Genomic DNA, 15,546 nt, shown 5'->3' with positions numbered 1-15,546 from the left:
TGAAGTACAACAAAATTTTCCTCATTGCAAACCTTACTACAAATGGACAGTAACCAAGACAGTGTAGTAATGGTAAAATTAGACATATAGGTCAATGGACTAGAATCAAAAGTCCGGAAATAAACTCTTACTTTTATAGCCAATTGATATTCAACAGGGTGCCAAAACAATTTAATGGGAAAAAAATACTTCTTTTGGCCGGGCGCGGTGGCTCACGCCTGTAATCCCAGCACTTTGGGAGGCCGAGGCGTGTGGCTCACGAGGTCAGGAGATCGAGACCATCCTGGCTCACACTGTGAAACCCCGTCTCTACTAAAATACAAAAAATTAGCCGGGCGTGGTGCTGGCGCCTGTAGTCTCAGCTATCTCGGGAGGCTGAGGCAGGAGAATGGTGTGAACCCAGGAGGCGGAGCTTGCAGTGAGCCGAGATTGCCACTGCACTCTAGCTTGGGCGACAGAGTGAGACTCTGTCTCAAAATAATTAATTAATTAAATTGAATTTTTAAAATATATATTTTTTTCAACAAATGATACTGGTACAACTGGTTATACACCTGCAAAGAAAATAATAGTAACTTGGACTGCGACCACACTAATTTAAACCAAAAATGAAATTCTAAGGCCCCCCACCTATCTGAATTGACTCTTTCTCTCCGCCAAGGGCATTCTGGAGTTAACCTGAAAACCTAGTACAAGCCATGATGGAAGAGGGGTTGGACATGCCTCATTACACTCCTCTAGCATTAACATCAACACAAACCTTACGTCTGATAAGAAGCATTCACAAACAATTCTCTCTGAAGCCTGCTACCTGGAGGCTTCATCCATTGGATAAAACCTTGATCTCCACAACCCCGTCTTAACCCAGACATTCCTTTCTACTGATAATAACTCTTTCAACCAATTTCCCATCAGAAAATTTTTAAATCTACTTATGACCTGGAGGCACCTGCTTCTAGTTGTCCTGCTCTTCCATATCAAACCAATGTATATCTTACTTGCATTGATTGATGTATGTTTCCCTAAAATGTATAGCAAGTCGTACCCTGACCACCTTGGACACATACTGCCAAGACTTCCTAAGGCTGTGTCATTGGTGCGTCCTTAACTTTGGCAAAATAAACTTTCTAAATTAATTGAGACCTGTCTCAGATGTTTTGAGTTCACACTAATATGTAAAAATTAACCGAAATGGATCATAGATTTAAATGAAAGAGGAAAAATGTACAAAACTTTTAGGAGAAAACAGAAAAAAAATACATATGACATAAGCAAAAGCTTTTTTGGAACCACACACACCACACACACCACACACACATGCACACACACACTAACAAAGACAAAATAGACAAACTAGACTTCATTAAAGACAAATTTTTGTTCATAAAAGGACACTACTCAATAAATGAAATGAAAATAAATGAAAAGAAAAACCATAGAATGAGGAAAGATATTTGCAATTTGTATGTTTGATGAGGGACTTTCATCCAGAACACATAAAGAACACGTATAGTTGAACAACAAAAATGCAAATAACCCAATTATAAAATGGAGAAAAAAGAATCTGAACAGACATTTCTTTAAAGACATACAAATGAACAATACACACATGCAAAGAAGCTCCATATTATGTATTAGGGAAGTATAAATCAAAACTACAGTGAAACACAATGTTACACCCAGTAGAATGGCTAAAACAAAAAGTCAAAAAAAAATGTTGATAAGGATGTGAAGAAACTGGAAACCTCATTCATTGCTGTTAAGATTATAAAATGGTTCAGCCACCTTGGAAATAGTTTGACAGTTCCTAAGCATGCTGAACGTATGACCCAGCGAATTAACTCTTTTTAGGTATATCTTTCAATATAACAGGTATATAATGGAAAGCACATGTCCACTCAGACACTTAAACATTAATGTCAATAGCAACAATATTCTAACAGCTTAAAGTGAAAACAACTCTTTGGGAGGCCAAGGTGGGCAGATCATCTGAGGTCAGGAGTCTGAGACCAGCATGGTTAACATAGTGAAATCCCATCTCTACTAAAAATTCAAAAATTAGCCTGACGTGGTGGCATGCGTCTGTAATCCCAGCTACTTGCGAAGTTGAAGCAGGAGCATCATTTGACCCCGGGAGGCAGAGGTTGCAGTGAGCAGAGATAGAGACATAGCACTCTAGCCTGAGCTACAGAGCGAGACTGTCTCCAAAAAAAAAAAAAAAAAAAAAGGATTAATTAATTTAACAAAAGACAAAGTGATCACAACTCAGATGTCTTCAGCTGATTTGAAGAAATTCCATTAGCATAGAAAGTCCAAATTAGGCAAATATGTAGTGATAAAAAGTAGATTCCTGGATGCCAGGGCCTGAAAGCTGTGAAAATGGAGTGTGGCTGCTAATGGGCATGAGGTTACTACAGGCACGATAAAAACGGTTTAGAATTAGATAGTGATAGTTGTGCAACTCAGGGAATATAATTGGAATATACAATTTAAAAGTGTACATTTCATAATAATGAGTTATATCTCAATAAAGCTGTTATTTTAAAAAGTACAAAGCAGTTTATGAGAATTTATGTCTTCCCATGTGTGCATTCCTAGAGAAAATATATTTATTTACAAATGATAGTTAAACTCAACCAAAATATTAGATTCTCTATAACTTAATGAGTGACATTAAAAGAAAAAATTGATTAGCCATTGTAATGTAAATACAACACTCTGAAGATAAATACAAGCCACAGAAGGAGAAAGTTAGTAAAGAAATCATCTCTTGCAGTTTCAAGTATCAACATGTCAGCTCAGTTCCCACTCTTCCTTGCATTTTGGCACCATAGGATACCAATGGCAGAACTGTAACTTTGTGCCAAAATTCTTCTAATTAGCACACAATATGCAAAGAAGTACAGGAAAGTATTAAACATAAAATATAGATTTATGTAAAAATGTCGTGCCTTGAACTGCAATTAGCTATGTCTGTTTTTATTGTGCTTCCCAAATAACTCCACATATAGGTTGGAAAATATTTATATAATGGAAATGTTAAGTTCTAGTTAACCCAAAAAGTTAGAAATCTTACATAGCTATGGTTTACTGTAGAGAACCAGATTTCACCTTTCAATGGCTGGTATTAAAAATCAGCTCCACCACCCACACAAACAAAAATGATTCCCTTCTATCATGCTTGCCTTAACTGTCTGTGCTTCTGTGTTTTCATCTATTTTTTAAAAACAACACCTAGTACTAAGCATTCCTGTGAAGTGTAAATGAAAATCAAATGTTGAAAGAGTCTAACATATGGTGGGCCATCCAACAATATTTGCAAGATCTGATTAAATTTTTTCAGATAGCATATGATACAAAGACATTAATAAAACCGTACTGAACACAATCAACACATTTTAATTATTTAGAACATATTTTTATATTTTGAAAAATTTAAGCAACATTCTTATGAAACTGGACCACTTGCTATTGCATTATAGATGCCTGAAAGATCTTTAATATAATAAAAGATAACTTGCAGTGTTTTGTATTATGCATCACTGAACTGGCAGAAGCCCAAACTTATGAAAACATCCTCTGGAATCTTGTGATTAAGATAACAAACAAGGAGAATTTTGAAGTCTAACACGTAAGATCCAAGCCTTTGTGACTCTTATAAGGGACCACTGAGTACAATAAAATAAATAATACTCTTCAAAGAACAGATGTCTTTCAAAATAACTCTAGGAATGTAATTTTTGAACAATGAAGGACAAGGACAGACTCAGTATAGCAGTGTGGCAAAATGATCACTGACCAGCAGCATAACAGATATAAACCATGAATCATAATATAAAATTCAAAAGGATTAACATAGTGCTACAAATCAATACTTTGTTGTAATGAAATGTAAAATATTATATTCTCCTGTATCTAAAAATAGTTTCCTGTAAGGGGAATAAAAACCCCAAAAATATTTCTTTCCTTTTCAGCTCAATGGGAAAAGTAATATAAATCAAAATATCATTAGTGAACTGGCAGCACTGTAACGTCCAACCCATTGCAGTCTTCACGGTATCTCAAATAGGTATCACGGAGGAAAAGACACGAAATAAAACCCCATGAGGTGCAATATAAGAACACATATGATAAATGGAGGAATACCCAATACTGTCCTCCAGGAGGAATTAAATCACTGAAAGTAGGAGTGCATCAGGTCTGACTTCATATCTCATGGTCATTGGTGTACAATAGTACTGACGTGAGGTGTTATTTATTTATTTATTTATTTATTTATTTATTTATTTATGTATTTGTGTATTTACTGAGATGGAGTCTTGCTCTGTCATTAGGCTGGAGTAAGTGGCACGATCTCAGCTCACTGCAACCTCTACCTTCTGGGTTCAAGCAATTCTTTCACCTTAGCCTCCCAAGTAGCTGGAGCTACAGGAATGCACCAACATGCCTAGCTAATTTTTATGTTTTTAATAGAGATGTTGCTACAGGAGGAATTAAATCACTGAAAGTAGAAGTGCATCAAGCCTGACTTCATATCTCATGGTCGTTGGTGTACAGCAGTCCTGACAGGAGATGTCATGTTATTTTTACTTATTTATTTATTTTTGAGACATAGTTTCGCTCTGTGCCAGGCTAGAGTACAATGGTGCGATCTCACCTCCGCCTCCCAGGTTCAAGCAATTCTTTTGCCTTAGACTCCCGAGTAGCTGGGACTACAGGCATGCGCCAACCACGCCCCAACTAATTTTTGTATTTTTAGTAGAGATGGCGTTTCACCATATTGGCCAGGATGGTCTCAATCTCCTGATCTCCTGATCTGCCCGCCTCGGCCTCCCAAAGTGCTGAGATTACAGACATGAGCCACTGTGCCTGGCCGGTCATGTTATTAAACATGAGAAGTTAATAGAGAGCAACTCACTTTCTTTCTAAATATCTATTTCGTTTTCCAGATGCCCATGGGTGTACCTTATTGCTTTCATTATAAAGTTATTTCAAAGTAATGTCTACAGATAAACCTCTAAATTTAGGGTCAAATGTAAGAATCTGAGTGTGTATATTTAAAGAAAGTTTTAAAAAGTCTAAAACGCAAAATAAAGCCTTTAGATTCTACAGTCTAGTAAAATGATGTAGTATTGGGGTTTATGTAGCATATTTTATTTTCATATAAGATATTTTTCCTGTAGAGATAACTTTAACCAAAGTGATGTTTATGATTTGACAAAGAAGGACCAGATAATACACAATTCATACAGAAGTTGGATCAGGTGAAAATTTTACTCTTAAAGAAATATAGGTCGAGAAGATTTGGGGATTTCATTTTTTTTTTAATGTTAAGGAAAATTAAGAAAAAAATAGAAACAAAGTTTATAAATTCTTCAAGTTCAAATTTTCTGCATATGTTACATATATGTAATTATATATATAATTGATTTTTATCACCTCATTTTTGAAAGTGATTTTGCCATTTACTTGTCATATATTTCAGTTAAAAGCAGTAGAGCCAGTCTTTTAGGTCTCAACTGTATTTACTTGCTCTTGTAACCGATTTTGTACTCTATCAAACTTATGAAACATACTTCCATTTTGTACTCTCTTTTACTACAAGGAAGTTAAAAAGAAATGTTACTATGTGTAAATAATGTAAATTATTCAAAGGACAGTTTAGTAACTTTAGTTGCATAATTTTATAAATTGTCTAGGTGTATTTTGTCGTGATTTGCTCTGGATTTCATTATGTCAAAATATAATGTGTAATATTAAATATTTCTTAAAAATTTAGCAAAAGTTGAAAATCCTCTGTTGTTCAGTCAGGAAACAAAAGCTTATAAGATTCCATGTCCTGGCAGCTTAGATTGAGACAAGAGATTTGTCAAGTATTCTTGTTACTGAAATACTTGCAGTTTAAATTAATTACTATGTAATAAAAACAATATGCGAACATTGTTCATAGTTTTAAAATGGAGAAAATAATTGATTTCTCTTTGGAATTTTCAAGTTAAAGATTCTTCAATACCAGGCTGGTCTTATTAGGTGGAGTGTCAGCCCACCTTCAGTGATGGTAGAGATATTTTTCATTTACCCAGGCCAATGAGTTTCAGGAAAATGAGAAACTTTGTGATAAAATTATATAAAATGCAAAATTACTTGTTTTAAATAGAGTAAATTAATAGGAAGATATTGCTTTCTAATCAAAAAGTACATGAAAAAGCAAGAATTAACTTAGAAAAATCAACATAATTTGGTATGAGGATACATTCCAAAGATATGCAAAAATTCCATTTCTTTTTGCATTCAAGACAGCATAAAAGAGAAAATTATATCAAATGTAAATTTTGGGGTGACTAGAATTGTGTCTTATGATAACAGGCTATATATTAATGCTTAGATCCTGTTTATGGTTTAAGTACTGCTTTGACAAAAATGCTGACAGTGATATGGATGATAAAGTCCAGGCTGAGGTGGTCTCATATGGAGAGGAAGAAGTTGTTCTGGTGGCATTTTTTTCCTTTCCCTAGAGATCTGTGGAACTTTGAACTTGAAAGAAATGATTTAGGGCATCTGGCAGAAAAAAAATTGTAAGCAGCAAAACATTCAAAAGATGATTTGGGTGCCGTTAAAAGCATTCAGTTTTGTGTATTCATAAATATATGGTTTGGAATTTGAATTAATGTTTAAAAGGGAAGCAGAGCATAAAAAGTTCAGAAAATTTGCAGCCTGAGAATGTGCAAAGAAAAATCCATTTTCTGGGGAGAAATTCAAGCCCACAACAGAAATTTGCATAAGTAACAATGAGCCTAATGTTAATCACCAAGACAATAGGAAAGATGACTCCAGGGCATGTCAGAGACCTTTGTGGTAGACCCTCTCATCACAGGCCTTGAGGCCTAGGAGGAAAAAAATGGTTTTCTGGGTTGGGAACAGGCACCCCCCTGCTGTGTGCAGCCTAGGGACTTGGTGCCCTATGCCCTAGTTGCTCCAGCCATGGCTAAAAGGGGACAAAGTACAGCTTGGGCCATGACTTCAAGGGGTGCAAGCCCCAAACATTGGCAGCTTCCATGTGGTATTGAGCCTGTGGATGCAAAAAAGTCAAGAATTGATTTTGGGAACCTTGGCCTATATTTCAGAGGATGTATGGAAACATCTGGATGTCCAGGCATCCAGTTTGTAGCAGAGGCAGAGCCCTCATGGAGAACCTCTGCTAGGGAAGTGCAGAAGGGAAATGTGGGGTGGGACCCCCACACAGAGTCCCCACTGGGGCATTGCTTAGTGGAGCTGTGAACAGAGGGCCAGCATACTGTAGTCCTCAGAATGGTAGATCCACCAACAGCTTGCATCATGTGCCTGGAAAAACCACAGACACTCATTGTCAACCTGAGAAAGCAGCCCGGGGAGGGAGGTGTACCCTGAAAAGGAACAGGGGCAGAGCTTCCCAAGGCCATGGCAGCCCACCTCTTGCATCAGCATGACCTGGAAATGAGATGTGGAGTAAAAGGAGATAATTTTGGAGCTTGAGGATTTGACTGTCTCATTGAATTTTGGACTTACATGGGGCAAGTGGCCTCTTGATTTTGGTCAATTTGTCTCATTTGGAATGGGTGTATTTACCCAATGCCTGTACTCCCATTGTATCTAGGAAGTAAATAACTTGCTTTTGATTTTACAGGCTCATAGGCAGAAGGGACCTGCCTTGTCTCAGATAAGATGTTGAACTGTGGGCATTTGAATTAATGCTGAAATGAGTTGATACATTGAAGGACTGTTGGGAAAGCATGGTTAGTTTTGCAATGTGAGCACTTGAGATTTGAGAGTGGTCAGGGGCAGAATAATATGGTTTTTCTTTGTCCCCACCCAAATCTCATCTTGAATTGTAGTTCCTATAATGCCCATGTGTTGTGTGAAGGATCTAGAGGGAGGGAATTGAATTGGAGTTGAGTCTTTCCCTTACTTTTTTCATGGTAGTGAATAAGTCTCACAAGAACTGATGATTTTATAAAGGGGAGTTTCCCTGCAAATGCTCTCTCTTGCCTGCTACCATGTAATACATGCCTTTGCTCTTTGCATTCTGCCATGATTGTGAGGCCTCCCCAGCCATGTGGAACTGTGAGTCCATTAAACTTCTTTTTCTTTATAAATTACCCAGTCTTGATACCTGACAAAGACATACCATCTTTATTGGCAGCATGAAAACAGACTAATACACTCCCCATGAAGCAGAGAAGTTGAAACTTTGGCGTTAGGGTCAGCCAGCTTAGAGGTCACATTTTGGACAGGTTGCTTACTAGTGGACAAGTTACTCAAATTTTCTAAGTATAAATCCTTAAGTGTTAAATATTTTTGAAAAATGTGATAGGTGTCAAAATTAAAAGAGACAGTGCTTGGTATGTATTATAAGTCAATAAATAATCTTATAGTATGCTAGCTACAATAAATGACAGCTTTAGATACTTTATAATAGGCATATAGTTTTCCTGTTCTTTTTGGAAGTGTTCTTTCCAAAAATTTCTTAGAAATCACCTTTAAGTGTATATTTATCAGCCTACAGAGAATTATCAAGAGGTACACCAGAGACAAGTCTTGCTATTTGGGAGAAAAAAAATACATCTACATCTAAATGTTTTGTGCTAAGAAGGTTTGGGTCTTAGTGACGTAATCTTTCCCATCTTAAACATCACTTCTTTCTTAAGCTCAAATAGATTTTCTTTATTTATGTAATTATTGTTTTAAGTCCCTTAGTCTTTTTTCTTTTACTGCAGCTACATTTGTTCTAACAGCATATATTCTATTTTATTTCCCTCCATATTTTATTGCTTTTACTTTTATTATTTTTCAAATAATTAGTTCTGGTTTTGGAAATTTGATTCCATTTACTACCTAAACACACACACACATACAAATATAATTTTAGTAGTTCTGTTTTGTCTTTTTATTAAAACAATATTTTCTATTCTCAGACTGTTACCTTCTTAAATTACTTTTTATTTAAAAATATTGGTGCATTATTTTACAAGTCAAATTGAAAGATATTTGTCTATCACCAAGTAACAGGGACAGAATTTACTCTCTCCTCACTTAAAAACTCAAAAATTAGATGATTTATATGAAACACACATGTTCACTATCATTAGAGTCACTAACATTTTTAAAAAACAGATAAAGCCAAGTACTGGAAAAAAGGTGGTACAATCATATCTTTCAGGCTAAAAATAGTATAGTTTCTTTAGAAAACAGTTTAGCAATTTCTCACTTTCAAAAGTTAAAGTTATCAAACTATCCAGCAATTCCACTTTCAGATACTTGTCCTAAAGTAAATTATTGTATTTGATTTATTAATAATAGCCATTTATTTTTGTATTCTCATTTAAATTCAGGATATATTATATACATGATGGTACTCAATTTATGTACTTAATATGACCAATATATTGATATCATCTATGAATATTCAGTAACAGAACTGTTAATTAATAAACTAAAAGGAAAGGAAACTACTATTTTTTTAAAAACAGTTAAGTAATCAAAATAAAATGATTCAACAAAGGAAAGGAGAAATTCTTTTGTTCATAAATCAAGAAATCTATCACAATGTATAAATATATAATTTCTTATACTGATATATCAAATCAACTTTTCTGTTAATATTTTCATCATTTTAATATTAAATATTAATAACTTATTTTACTTAGTTTTTAGTGATAAAAATTGATACATTTTAAATTAATATATATGTAAATTTTAGTATTTTTATAAATGTTCTAAGACAATGTATTTCACACAAAACTAGCATTTGCTAATCTATTTGTATGTGAGTACTTGAGGTCATAGCTTTATATGACCTCAATAAACATGCAACTTACAAGAAAAACAGAAGCAAATTAACAAAAGGATGATTTTGTACTGATTAGCATTAACATTTTTAGGATAAAGGATGTGATTTTTTTTTATTTGTTATTCTGAGAAATTATAATCACTAGTTTTTTTCATTAAAGGAATTAATTGGGTGTACATTGGAAATGTAAAGGTTTTCTGAATAAATCATTCGGCAATCTTTAAGAAAGCATTTGTTGATAAAGTTTAGTTTATTTTGTGTATGGCTTTGGTTTTGTTTTTTAATCTAGGAATTGGTGTCGACAAAAAACACAACTGACATTCTTCTCATCTGATAAATTATTGTTAATAATACAGTTTTCTATCAACTTTTTTCTTCCAAGTCCAAGAAAATGTAACTGCAGGTAATTTTTTTTTTTTAAATAAAGATCATTCTGGTATGATGTTGCATATAAGGTTATTTTTATAAGCAGTTTTAAGAAGTACTTCCCAACTGAGTTAATACTATATGATGAGATCCTATTGACATACACAGGGGTTGCTGCTCTATAATGAATTCTCTCTTTATTCAGAGAGATTTTATTTCTTCCATTCCTGTCTCTTTTTACATTTTGCCCATTTTTTCCTAGTGTTATTTTTCAGTTTCAGGACACCATCCTGAATACCATATTTTGTTCATTTTTTGTTTTTTTCTTGTTAGCATTTTCTTGTGTGAGAGTTTTTTAGACTTTCCTTGTTTTTGATGACCTTGACAGTTTTGAGGCCTACTGGTAAGGTGTTTTGTTACTATATCCCTGTATTGGAATTTGCAGATTATTTTCTCATGATGAAAATATGTTATATATATTTTTGGCATAAGACAGCAGAAGTTAGTTGCCATTTGCATCATATCATATAAAGGTTTCATATAATCGACATGACTTATGACTATTCATGCTGACTCAGAATATCTGTATGAGATAGTGTTTGTCAGCTTTCTCCATTGTAAGGTTAATACTTATTTTTGACTTTCAATACAGTACTCTTTAGAAAAAAGTCGCTATATGTAGATCAGGTATGATGAGCCTTTGTTCATCATATTGGAAAGGCATTAGAAACTACGACCTAGATTCTTGATGTGCTTGTTGCTAATGGAGTGTCATTGCTTGTTGACCCTCTCAGCTAACAATTATACACACACACACAACACACAGACACACATGGATATATAAATTAGAATATAAGTATTCTAATTGGTGTATATACATATGTATTTCTATATATAAGCATTTGTATTTAAACTACAAAGGAGTTCATCCTTAGTCATGATATATAATGTACACATTTTTGGGACTGAACTTGCTAATAGTGAGACTTTTTGCATCTAAGTTCATGAGAAATATTGATCTATATTTTTTTCTTTTTTTCAATGTCTTTAACTGGTTTTAGTATTAAAGTAATGCATGCCTCATAGAACAAATCAAGATGTGTTCTCTCTGCTTCTGTTTTATGGAATAATTGGTTGAAAATTGGTTTCATTTTTTTTCTTTAAATGATAAGTAGAATACACAAATGGTACCATGGTTTTTGATGCTTCCTTTTGTGGAAGATTATTGATTCCATTTCCTTAATAGAAACAGGCTAATCAGGTTGCGTATTCTCCTTATGCGGATTTTGATACTTAATGTAATTCAAAGAATTTTTCTAACTAACATGTTATCTAATTTGTGAATAGAGGTGTTAATAGAATCTTTTTTTATGATTCCAGGATTTATTTTCATTTTGTAAAATGTATCGCTAATTGCCTTAGCAAAGTCAGTGTAAACACACTCCATAGTTCTGCAACTATCAATTCAAAATATTTTCTTCTAGTGATTGAAAGGCTCAACATTGTAATCTTGCTAGTGGGTAAGTTATACAAAACATTATTAGAGTTACGACTGTATTACAGAACCACACAGACTCAAAGTAGCATTGTTAAGCAAAACAGCTATATAAAGCATTTTTCTTTGTAGGTAAGGTAAAGAGTAGTTGTTAGTGATCATCAATTTACAACATTGGTAATCTGGCAAGACAATGATGTTAAAATTTGTATTAGTCTATTCTCACACTGCTATAAAGATACTACCAGGGACTGGATGATTTATATGAGAGGAATTTTAATTGACTCACAGTTTTGTATGGCTGGAGAGGCCTCAGGAAACTTGCAATCATGGCAGAAGGTGAAGGGGAAGCAAGGCACATCTTACATGGCAGCAGGAGAGAGAGAACACAGGGGAAGCATCAGATCTCGTGAGAACTCCCCCGTTACCAGGAGAACTGCATGGGGGAAACTCCCCCCATGATCCAATCACTGCCCACAAGTTCCCCTCTACATGTGGGGATTACAATTTGAGATGAGATTTGGGTGGGGACACAGAGCCAAGCCATATCAAGGTTTATAGTTGAAAAATAACTAAAATAGTTTATAAACTCTAAACTGGAACATATGAATTTTGTACTTATTTACCAGAAAATTGAAGAAAGCATATATTAAGTTAAAATAACTTAAAAACAAGAATACACATTTACTAATCTACCAAACGAACAAACCACAAAGTTTTATTGTTTTATAATAAAAACATAATCCATGGAGATATATTATCATCAAGAAGGGATTCTATAAGGAAAACATTTACTAACAACTATGGGAATGACTAGTTCAAAGATGAATTAAATGCCCAATTTGAAGAGGAATGGCAGATGCAAGAAAAAGAAAAAGCTTAAGCAAACACTGATATTTCCCTACTTTCTTCATCATCTACTGAATTTGACAAAAATGAATCTTTTAAAAATGGTGCACATGTCACTTGTATTCAGTTCAACTATTCTGAATATAATGCAGTATAAATTAATCTCTCTACTTCACTTTTTGTCAAAATACTCTCTTTATCATTTGATCATATCAAATGTTTCACACTCCCCTCCCAGTACGTATTGGACTAGAACCAGCATATTTCATTAGAGGAAACAAACACACGAATAAGATTTCTCTTCAAAATACCAGCAATGCTAAAAAACTATCAAGATTTTTTATATTAGAAAATTAAAAAGTTTGATCCAGATAGCTGAGTTGCTATACTCATTCCATTTTGATATACAGCACAAAGTTATATAATGAACATGGGATAACAAATGATTAAATGCATTAAATGGCACCATTTTCTTAAGGAGGATGTTTTGCTTCACTTATCAGAAAACTAGTTAGAAAGTGTCTGCTTTTCCTCATATTAGAAGATAGAATTTTCTTGAAAGCAATTGTTATTCAGTTTCATACTTAGTGTTCCTGGTGCACAGTGCAACTTAGGGTATTTTGGCAACTCAATCTGAGTAAGACTGGAACTATTGAAAAATAAATGTTAGTGGTTAAGATGGCTTGTCATTTTAGGGCTGAGTTTTAATAGAACGAAAATGTTAATTCTTACACTTTAAAGAAATAAAGCTTTGAGATTACTTATTGGCTCAAAACGGTTTTATAGAAAAAAGTACTCTGTAACAAAAACTTGGCACTGAGTTTCAAGACTCCACAATTTTTATGCGAAGTGTACAAAGGTTTTACAAGGATGAAACAGGGCAAGAATATCAACAGCAGGCATCTCCTCTCCTTTTTCTGTATGGGGAGGCCAGATGACTGATGGGATAACTTCATTAAACACTGTCTTGAGGCCTCACAGCTCAAGCGCTATAGGTGTTTTACAGTTCTCATCTCCTTAGTTATGGTTAATCCCTGTGGACAGGTGATAGGAGCCAGCTTCTTCACCTCTAGTTTCTTAATATGACTTTATCATCTCTAAGATTCTTTGGTTCACAAAGGTTAATGGGTTAATGGGAGTGTTGGGACAATGGTGTCACACTTCAGGATACCACTTAGCAAAGACATTTTCAAATAATGCAGGACTCGTAAAGAAAAAAACAAAATCTGTTTGAGGATAGGATAGGATAGGAGACGTTATCTGTGATGGTCTTATAAATTAGCTGTATCTCTTAAACCCAGATTTACCAGTTTTCTCTCTATCATAATATTGAAAGAAGAGTTTTCAGAAACAGTGGACATATATTCTGCACAAAATACATTGGTGTGTAATTGACCAGCAGGCAAATTTTACCTAAAAACTCCAATTCCCACCACCACATACTTAATGACCTGCACCTGGGCCACTCTGGACGCTGCTGCAGGCATGAAGGACCAAGCCTGCCAGACTGGTTAAGTTCAAAGCTCAAAGCTTCTCATTTATACTGTTACTTGCCAGGTCAGCTGTTTAAGGACTAGCTCCTTCCCAGTTAATATTGTATGTTTGAGAGGGAAAGCCTCAAGTAAGAACACCTTTCCTAAAATCTTTCATTCACTATCTAACACTGGGAGTTGGCTTTGCATCTCTTTGAGATAGTTCCTTCATCTATCCAATAGCATCATATGTAAATATGGTTAATTTTTGGTTATGGTTCATAAGTAAATATGGTTGTGGGTACAAAATAAGATTATATATGCGCAATGTCAAAATAGTGCTTTGGTAGAAATAAGCATTCAAGAGATTTAAAATTTTATGAATTTGGCATTACTACAAATTTTTAATTTGTTTTCCTCAATTCCTGAACTGAAATATCTATCATTATTGTTGTTCTCCTGGAATTTAGTTGCAACATCCCCTGAAAAAAATTAACATTAATCATAGGTTATCTATCTGTAGTCTCTTGTCCTTTTTACACAACAGAGAAACATTTTTATCCTCTTTGTTCAAGGAAGGGTCATGATGATTAAGTTGACATTACCTCAACTTACAATGAAACCATACCTCTTAACAGAACTCTAGTTAGGACTTCAGAGCCAAAACTGAGATTCAATTTTCCAGAAATAAATAATCAGTATGACAGTTCTCAGACAGCAACTGATTTTTCATAAGATTATATTCATCTATTCTGGGATATTGTTCCCTGATTAAATAATAAGAACAAATTGTTTACAGATTATTTTGCTTAAAAAGAGAGACTATTTCTATGAGGTTCAGTTTAGATTTTGCAGAGGGGCAAGTTTTTTGACCATTCATTACTTATGAACAGATTTCAATATTATAGTGACAGTATACTAAGCTAGAATAGCAATGACACACAACCTGACTTTTATAGAGGGCAAACATATCACAGAAATGCTAACAAATCCATAATGCGTAAGCACTCAAAACATCAAAGAGCGAAAAAAAAAATGTATTCCAATCAAGCCTCTCCAGATCAGTCAAGAAAGTGTATAATGAAATTTCTTATCATTATTTACACTTTGTTTGGACTGCATTTAGCATGATAAATTTGTATTTTTTATGTGTAAAACCGCGACTGGTCAGGACATATGCCCTATTCTATGGGAAAAGAGTAACCTACTGCTACTTAAATAACTAATGTTCTAAATATTCAGCAGTGTATTAAATGGTCTGTGACCTGTTGAGACTAAAGAGAAAGAAAAAGAAAGAGAAGAAAACGAAAAAAAAAAAAGGAAAACCATTGTGGTTTAAAATTATCCTAAATTAAATACAATTTTCCAGTTTCGCATATAATTATTTACAAATTAAAGCATAAATTTTAGCTTCTCTTTCTCCAAACGTTTTTATTTTAAAAACCATTAATAGAAAAAAGGTACCTACTAACTAAGATGTGTGTGTGTGTGTGTGTGTGTGTGTGTGTGTGTGTGTGGTGTAGATTCTAGGAGTCCCA

Source organism: Macaca fascicularis, chromosome 17 (genome assembly GCF_037993035.2).
Source record: "Macaca fascicularis isolate 582-1 chromosome 17, T2T-MFA8v1.1".
Taxonomy (NCBI): Eukaryota; Metazoa; Chordata; class Mammalia; order Primates; family Cercopithecidae; genus Macaca; species Macaca fascicularis.
The sequence above is the reverse complement of the archived record's forward strand: the minus strand, read 5'-3'. Positions refer to the sequence as shown.